The following is a 9524-nucleotide window of genomic DNA, read 5'->3' on the forward strand; positions in this document are numbered from 1 at the left end:
GATTGGTCAATACATGTCACGTGGTACAAAGTGGAATGGAACGAGAGGTGTAGTGATGAAAACATTAATCTTCTCCAAAGAAGTCAGTCCAATCGAAACTGGAACTGATGTCAGGGCTTTAGTGAGTTCTCATTATTTCCGTGGTATAATATCAAGCTCCGGAGTGCTAAACACAAAATAATCAGCCGTAGTCCACTAATCCCGCCAGTAGTGAGTTGTCCAGCGGACTAGGAACGGGTCGAAACTCTAGCCAATCAGAGAACGTTCCTCGTTTCTTTGCTCGTGGCGCGAAAGGCCACTTCATAGCAGACGTTGCACCTTTCATTGAGCAAGGTTTTTATTAATGAACTTTTAACATTTGAATTGCACATAGAAGGAGAGTGGTATTTATTCAAAATTGTTGCTTATTCATCTCATCTTAAGAAGATATACACCTACCTGACTGTCTTTGATGATGATACAGTATACCATTAGTTCCGTGCAACAAGGGCGTGACTGGCGTTAAAGAGATGGTAGAAAATTAACTTTGTCATTGCATTATCATTTTGTTATCTCGTCATCATAGTTAATGGGAAGAGCGATGCGATTTAAAGGCTTTGTTTCATGTAAAGATGAAACCATTGCAACGTGTAGCAATACTCCTACTGCAACATTTTCAACGAACCTCAGAACCGTTGGCTAGCACATCGAGGGCGAGGCAACCTACCAAAAGCGGACCGGTCAGAGCGCAAGAAATTTTTTACGTCAACGAACATGGTGTGTAAACATCTTATTCCTTCAGTTTATCACTGGGATCTCACCTTCCTTTCATGTTCAGTCTTCTTTTAGCAACAATAGCCAAGCTCTCCTCTGCTTAATGCTCCATCTACTCAATGTTTCATACCTTGTATATATATTTTTTGTTGTATTTATGATAATACCTTGTTTCATTAGAGTTCCTCTCTTGTCAAATACGCACTGAAAGGAATTCAAGGCATTATTTGTCCTTGTTTTGAAAGAAATAGACATCATAGATACTGTAGATAGCGAACGGGTTACCGCCTAGTTGAACCTAATCTCAAAGGTAACCTTATGCCTATGATGTTTATAGATATGGAATGTCTGTTAATCGTCTATACTCATCGAAAAATAGCCACACATATCCACTATAGGTCATTTGTGTTAGAAGTCTAGGGAAGAGGGAAGACGGGAAGACCAATTTGGAGATGGAAGGTTGGAGTGAAAAATATTTTGAGCGACCAGGGCCTGAACATGTAAGATATAATGAATTGGAGTAATGTGGTATACAGGGACCGATAGCTGTCCGTAACTGAACCAGGACATGCGAAACGTCTGGGGTAAACAATGGAAAGGTCCGTGGGGCCTGGATGTGGATAGGAAGCTGTGGTTTCGGTGCATTACACATGACAACTGACTGTGAACGAATGTGGCCTTTTTGTGTGTTTACCTGGCGCTACCTCGCTGAAGCGGGGGGTAGCGTTGCTGTTTCCTGTGGGGCAGGGTGGCGCCGGGGATGGATCGAAGGCAAGTACGAATATGCAAAAAAAAAAAAAAAAAAAAAAAAAGTATAAGTATATATGTGAGTGTATGGGCGTATATATATATATATATATATATATATATATATATATATATATATATATATATATATATATATATATATATTTTTTTTTTTTTTTTTTTTTTTTTGGCTTTGTCGGTCTCCCGCGTTTGCGAGGTAGCGCAAGCAAACAGACGAAAGAAATGGCCCAACCCACCCCCATACACATGTATATACATACGTCCACACACGCAAATATACATACCTACACAGCTTTCCATGGTTTACCCCAGACGCTTCACATGCCCTGATTCAATCCACTGACAGCACGTCAACCCCGGTATACCACATCGATCCAATTCACTCTATTCCTTGCCCTCCTTTCACCCTCCTGCATGTTCAGGCCCCGATCACACAAAATCTTTTTTACTCCATCTTTCCACCTCCAATTTGGTCTCCCACTTCTCCTCGTTCCCTCCACCTCCGACACATATATCCTCTTGGTCAATCTTTCCTCACTCATTCTCTCCATGTGCCCAAACCATTTCAAAACACCCTCTTCTGCTCTCTCAACCACGCTCTTTTTATTTCCACACATCTCTCTTACCCTTACATCGATCGATCAAACCACCTCATACCACACATTGTCCTCAAACATCTCATTTCCAGCACATCCATCCTCCTGCGCACAACTCTATCCATAGCCCACGCCTCGCAACCATACAACATTGTTGGAACCACTATTCCTTCAAACATACCCATTTTTGCTTTCCGAGATAATGTTCTCGACTTCCACACATTCTTCAAGGCTCCCAGAATTTTCGCCCCCTCCCCCACCCTATGATCCACTTCCGCTTCCATGGTTCCATCCGCTGCCAGATCCACTCCCAGATATCTAAAACACTTTACTTCCTCCAGTTTTTCTCCATTCAAACTTACCTCCCAATTGACTTGCCCCTCAACCCTACTGTACCTAATAACCTTGCTCTTATTCACATTTACTCTTAACTTTCTTCTTCCACACACTTTACCAAACTCAGTCACCAGCTTCTGCAGTTTCTCACATGAATCAGCCACCAGCGCTGTATCATCAGCGAACAACAACTGACTCACTTCCCAAGCTCTCTCATCCCCAACAGACTTCATACTTGCCCCTCTTTCCAAAACTCTTGCATTCACCTCCCTAACAACCTCATCCATAAACAAATTAAACAACCATGGAGACATCACACACCCCTGCCGCAAACCTACATTCACTGAGAACCAATCACTTTCCTCTCTTCCTACACGTACACATGCCTTACATCCTCGATAAAAACTTTTCACTGCTTCTAACAACTTGCCTCCCACACCATATATTCTTAATACCTTCCACAGAGCATCTCTATCAACTCTATCATATGCCTTCTCCAGCTCCATAAATGCTACATACAAATCCATTTGCTTTTCTAAGTATTTCTCACATACATTCTTCAAAGCAAACACCTGATCCACACATCCTCTACCACTTCTGAAACCACACTGCTCTTCCCCAATCTGATGCTCTGTACATGCCTTCACCCTCTCAATCAATACCCTCCCATATAATTTACCAGGAATACTCAACAGACTTATACCTCTGTAATTTGAGCACTCACTCTTATCCCCTTTGCCTTTGTACAATGGCACTATGCACGTATTCCGCCAATCCTCAGGCACCTCACCATGAGTCATACATACATCAAATAACCTTACCAACCAGTCAATAATACAGTCACCCCCTTTTTTAATAAATTCCACTGCAATACCATCCAAACCTGCTGCCTTGCCGGCTTTCATCTTCCGCAAAGCTTTTACTACCTCTTCTCTGTTTACCTTCTCTGGGCATGAGAAGAAAGATCATGAGAGGCAAGTGTTTTGGGAACAGCTGAATGAGTGTGTTAGTGGTTTTGATGCACGAGACCGGGTTATAGTGATGGGTGATTTGAATGCAAAGGTGAGTAATGTGGTAGTTGAGGGAATAATTGGTATACATGGGGTGTTCAGTGTTGTAAATGGAAATGGTGAAGAGCTTGTAGATTTATGTGCTGAAAAAGGACTGGTGATTGGGAATACCTGGTTTAAAAAGCGATATATACATAAGTATACGTATGTATGTAGGAGAGATGGCCAGAGAGCGTTATTGGATTACGTGTTAATTGACAGGCGCGCGAAAGAGAGACTTTTGGATGTTAATGTGCTGAGAGGTGCAACTGGAGGGATGTCTGATTATTGTCTTGTGGAGGCTAAGGTGAAGATTTGTATGGGTTTTCAGAAAAGAAGAGTGAATGTTGGGGTGAAGAAGGTGGTGAGAGTAAGTGAGCTTGGGAAGGAGACTTGTGTGACGAAGTACCAGGAGAGACTGAGTACAGAATGGAAAAAGGTGAGAACAACGGAAGTAAGGGGAGTGGGGGAGGAATGGGATGTATTTAGGGAATCAGTGATGGATTGCGCAAATGATGCTTGTGGCATGAGAAGAGTGGGAGGTGGGTTGATTAGAAAGGGTAGTGAGTGGTGGGATGAAGAAGTAAGATTATTAGAGAAGAGAAGAAAGAGGCATTTGGACGATTTTTGCAGGGCAAAAATGCAATTGAGTGGGAGATGTATAAAAGAAAGAGACAGGAGGTCAAGAGAAAGGTGCAAGAGGTGAAAAAGAGGGCAAATGAGAGTTGGGGTGAGAGAGTATCATTAAATTTTAGGGAGAATAAAAAGATGTTTTGGAAGGAGGTAAATAAAGTGCGTAAGACAAGGGAGCAAATGGGAACTTCAGTGAAGGGCGCAAATGGGGAGGTGATAACAAGTAGTGGTGATGTGAGGAGATGGAGTGAGTATTTTGAAGGTTTGTTGAATGTTTGATGATAGAGTGGCAGATATAGGGTGTTTTGGTCGAGGTGGTGTGCAAAGTGAGAGGGTTAGGGAAAATATATATATATATATATATATATATATATATATATATATATATATATATATATATATATATATATATATATATATATATATATATAATATATATCCCTGGGGATAGGGGAGAAAGAATACTTCCCACGTATTCCCTGCGTGTCGTAGAAGGCGACTAAAAGGGGAGGGAGCGGGGGGCAGGAAATCCTACCCTCTTGTTTTTTTTTCCCCAAAAGAAGGAACAGAGAAGGGGGCCAGGTGAGGATATTCCCTCAAAGGCCCACTCCTCTGCTCTTAACGCTACCTCGCTAACGCGGGAAATGGCGAATAGCATGAAAGAAACACACACACACACACACACACACACACACACACACATATATATATATATATATATATATATATATATATATATATATATATATATATATATATATATATATATATATATATATATACTTGCTGCCTTCATCCATTACTGTCGCCATCCCGCCACATGAAATGGTACCCCCCCCCCGTGCGTGCGCGAGGTAGCGCTAGGAAAGGACAACAAAGGCCATAATTGTTCACACTCAGTCTCTAGCTGTCATGTGTAATGCAACGAAACCACAGCTCCCTTTCCACATCCAGACTCCACAAAACTTTCCATGGTTTACCCCAGACGCTTCACATGCCTTGGTTCAATCCACTGACAGCACGTCGACCCCGGTATACTACACCGTTCCAATTAACTCTATTCCTTGCATGCCTTTCACCCTCCTGTATGTTTAGGCCCCGATCGCTCAAAATGTTTTTCACTCCATCATTCCATCTCCATGTGTGTGTGCGCGAGTGGATAGGTCGTGCTTCGTCAGTTTCGTGGCGCTACCTCGCTGACGCGGGAAACGGCGATCAAGTATTATTATAATAATAATAATAATATTAATGATAATAATAATAATAATAATAATAATAATAATAATAATAATAATAATAGTGATAATAGTAATAACTAATAATAATAGTAATGATAAAAGTTTACTGGTATTAAAGTCTCATCCGTGGAAACCGTGGTAAAAGAGGATGATGAGGACGAAGCTATAGTCTGTCCTCTACCAGGTCATTACCTCACCCGTTACTCCACATACACCTGGCGCAGGTGTGTACTAAGTTGGTCTACCGTAATCTCCACTCCTGCCACTGTTTCCTGTCTCCTGCTTGGGGATGTACACACCATAACGAATCTTTTTATTATTCTCCATTTTGCTACTCTCTCTCTCTCTCTCTCTCTCTCTCTCTCTCTCTCTCTCTCTCTCTCTCTCTCTCTCTCTCTCTCCACACACACACACACACACACACACACACACACACACTCACACACACACACACACACACACACACACACACACACACAGTGAATTTGAACAATGTGGTATAGTGGGGTCGACGTGCTGTCAGTAGACTGAACCAGGGTATGTGAAGTGTCCGGGATAAACCATGGAAGGTTCTTTGGGGCATGGTTGTGGATAGGGAGCTGTGGTTCGATGTATTACACATGCCTGCCGGATGTGGCCTCTGTTCATCTGTTCCTGGCGCTACCTCGTTGAAGCCATCAAGTATATATATATATATATATATATATATATATATATATATATATATATATATATATATATATATATATATATATATATATTTTTTTTTTTTTTTTTTTTTTTTGGCTTTGTCGGTCTCCCACGTTTGCGAGGTAGCGCAAGCAAACAGACGAAAGAAATGGCCCAACCCACCCCCATACACATGTATATACATACGTCCACACACGCAAATATACATACCTACACAGCTTTCCATGGTTTACCCCAGACGCTTCACATGCCCTGATTCAATCCACTGACAGCACGTCAACCCCGGTATACCACATCGATCCAATTCACTCTATTCCTTGCCCTCCTTTCACCCTCCTGCATGTTCAGGCCCCGATCACACAAAATCTTTTTTACTCCATCTTTCCACCTCCAATTTGGTCTCCCACTTCTCCTCGTTCCCTCCACCTCCGACACATATATCCTCTTGGTCAATCTTTCCTCACTCATTCTCTCCATGTGCCCAAACCATTTCAAAACACCCTCTTCTGCTCTCTCAACCACGCTCTTTTTATTTCCACACATCTCTCTTACCCTTACATCGATCGATCAAACCACCTCATACCACACATTGTCCTCAAACATCTCATTTCCAGCACATCCATCCTCCTGCGCACAACTCTATCCATAGCCCACGCCTCGCAACCATACAACATTGTTGGAACCACTATTCCTTCAAACATACCCATTTTTGCTTTCCGAGATAATGTTCTCGACTTCCACACATTCTTCAAGGCTCCCAGAATTTTCGCCCCCTCCCCCACCCTATGATCCACTTCCGCTTCCATGGTTCCATCCGCTGCCAGATCCACTCCCAGATATCTAAAACACTTTACTTCCTCCAGTTTTTCTCCATTCAAACTTACCTCCCAATTGACTTGCCCCTCAACCCTACTGTACCTAATAACCTTGCTCTTATTCACATTTACTCTTAACTTTCTTCTTCCACACACTTTACCAAACTCAGTCACCAGCTTCTGCAGTTTCTCACATGAATCAGCCACCAGCGCTGTATCATCAGCGAACAACAACTGACTCACTTCCCAAGCTCTCTCATCCCCAACAGACTTCATACTTGCCCCTCTTTCCAAAACTCTTGCATTCACCTCCCTAACAACCTCATCCATAAACAAATTAAACAACCATGGAGACATCACACACCCCTGCCGCAAACCTACATTCACTGAGAACCAATCACTTTCCTCTCTTCCTACACGTACACATGCCTTACATCCTCGATAAAAACTTTTCACTGCTTCTAACAACTTGCCTCCCACACCATATATTCTTAATACCTTCCACAGAGCATCTCTATCAACTCTATCATATGCCTTCTCCAGCTCCATAAATGCTACATACAAATCCATTTGCTTTTCTAAGTATTTCTCACATACATTCTTCAAAGCAAACACCTGATCCACACATCCTCTACCACTTCTGAAACCACACTGCTCTTCCCCAATCTGATGCTCTGTACATGCCTTCACCCTCTCAATCAATACCCTCCCATATAATTTACCAGGAATACTCAACAGACTTATACCTCTGTAATTTGAGCACTCACTCTTATCCCCTTTGCCTTTGTACAATGGCACTATGCACGTATTCCGCCAATCCTCAGGCACCTCACCATGAGTCATACATACATCAAATAACCTTACCAACCAGTCAATAATACAGTCACCCCCTTTTTTAATAAATTCCACTGCAATACCATCCAAACCTGCTGCCTTGCCGGCTTTCATCTTCCGCAAAGCTTTTACTACCTCTTCTCTGTTTACCTTCTCTGGGCATGAGAAGAAAGATCATGAGAGGCAAGTGTTTTGGGAACAGCTGAATGAGTGTGTTAGTGGTTTTGATGCACGAGACCGGGTTATAGTGATGGGTGATTTGAATGCAAAGGTGAGTAATGTGGTAGTTGAGGGAATAATTGGTATACATGGGGTGTTCAGTGTTGTAAATGGAAATGGTGAAGAGCTTGTAGATTTATGTGCTGAAAAAGGACTGGTGATTGGGAATACCTGGTTTAAAAAGCGATATATACATAAGTATACGTATGTATGTAGGAGAGATGGCCAGAGAGCGTTATTGGATTACGTGTTAATTGACAGGCGCGCGAAAGAGACTTTTGGATGTTAATGTGCTGAGAGGTGCAACTGGAGGGATGTCTGATCATTGTCTTGTGGAGGCTAAGGTGAAGATTTGTATGGGTTTTCAGAAAAGAAGAGTGAATGTTGGGGTGAAGAAGGTGGTGAGAGTAAGTGAGCTTGGGAAGGAGACTTGTGTGACGAAGTACCAGGAGAGACTGAGTACAGAATGGAAAAAGGTGAGAACAACGGAAGTAAGGGGAGTGGGGGAGGAATGGGATGTATTTAGGGAATCAGTGATGGATTGCGCAAATGATGCTTGTGGCATGAGAAGAGTGGGAGGTGGGTTGATTAGAAAGGGTAGTGAGTGGTGGGATGAAGAAGTAAGATTATTAGAGAAGAGAAGAAAGAGGCATTTGGACGATTTTTGCAGGGCAAAAATGCAATTGAGTGGGAGATGTATAAAAGAAAGAGACAGGAGGTCAAGAGAAAGGTGCAAGAGGTGAAAAAGAGGGCAAATGAGAGTTGGGGTGAGAGAGTATCATTAAATTTTAGGGAGAATAAAAAGATGTTTTGGAAGGAGGTAAATAAAGTGCGTAAGACAAGGGAGCAAATGGGAACTTCAGTGAAGGGCGCAAATGGGGAGGTGATAACAAGTAGTGGTGATGTGAGGAGATGGAGTGAGTATTTTGAAGGTTTGTTGAATGTTTGATGATAGAGTGGCAGATATAGGGTGTTTTGGTCGAGGTGGTGTGCAAAGTGAGAGGGTTAGGGAAAATATATATATATATATATATATATATATATATATATATATATATATATATATATATATATATATATATATATATATATATATATACATATATATCCCTGGGGATAGGGGAGAAAGAATACTTCCCACGTATTCCCTGCGTGTCGTAGAAGGCGACTAAAAGGGGAGGGAGCGGGGGGCAGGAAATCCTACCCTCTTGTTTTTTTTTCCCCAAAAGAAGGAACAGAGAAGGGGGCCAGGTGAGGATATTCCCTCAAAGGCCCACTCCTCTGCTCTTAACGCTACCTCGCTAACGCGGGAAATGGCGAATAGCATGAAAGAAACACACACACACACACACACACACACACACACACACATATATATATATATATATATATATATATATATATATATATATATATATATATATATATATATATATATATATATATATACTTGCTGCCTTCATCCATTACTGTCGCCATCCCGCCACATGAAATGGTACCCCCCCCCCCGTGCGTGCGCGAGGTAGCGCTAGGAAAGGACAACAAAGGCCATAATTGTTCACACTCAGTCTCTAGCTGTCATGTGTAATGCAA

The sequence above is a fragment of the Panulirus ornatus genome, chromosome 2, assembly GCF_036320965.1.
Source record: "Panulirus ornatus isolate Po-2019 chromosome 2, ASM3632096v1, whole genome shotgun sequence".
NCBI classification, from domain to species: Eukaryota; Metazoa; Arthropoda; class Malacostraca; order Decapoda; family Palinuridae; genus Panulirus; species Panulirus ornatus.